The sequence below is a fragment of the Cystoisospora suis genome, assembly GCF_002600585.1.
Source record: "Cystoisospora suis strain Wien I chromosome Unknown contig_5858, whole genome shotgun sequence".
In the NCBI taxonomy this organism is placed as follows: domain Eukaryota; phylum Apicomplexa; class Conoidasida; order Eucoccidiorida; family Sarcocystidae; genus Cystoisospora; species Cystoisospora suis.
This window is the reverse complement of record NW_027158647.1, coordinates 1,110-1,553: the sequence shown is the minus strand read 5'-3', so window position 1 is coordinate 1,553 and position 444 is coordinate 1,110.

Here is a 444-nt window from a genome sequence, read left to right as displayed (position 1 = left end):
AACACCGACGTAGTGGTCGTTGTGTATGTGTAGGTATGAATGGATGACAAGATGACGATAGAAGAAAAGTACATAAAAGAGGTTATCGAAGGTGTCATGATAATTCAATTCCTCCTGTCGTTATCAACCAAGAAAATGATCGACTTCAACAATCGATTCTTGCACCTAAGAAACTCTTGTCTTCTTCGAGATTTCTTCTGTTCATTCATTGCCAGCATCTTTCATGGGTTTCAAAGCAATGGTAAAGGGGGAAAGATTTCGTTGAAGAAGAATCTCATCTAGAAGTTCCATTCAGAAAGGAAAAGAACGTTTTGAGAAGGAAATAAGAAAACAATTTTCTTCTCTAATGCTTGAGGAAAAGACAGACAGTGATGCTCTTAACTACTACTATTACTACCCTGGGTTCGATTCTTGTAAGAGATTCATTCCTTTCTTTCTTTCTTT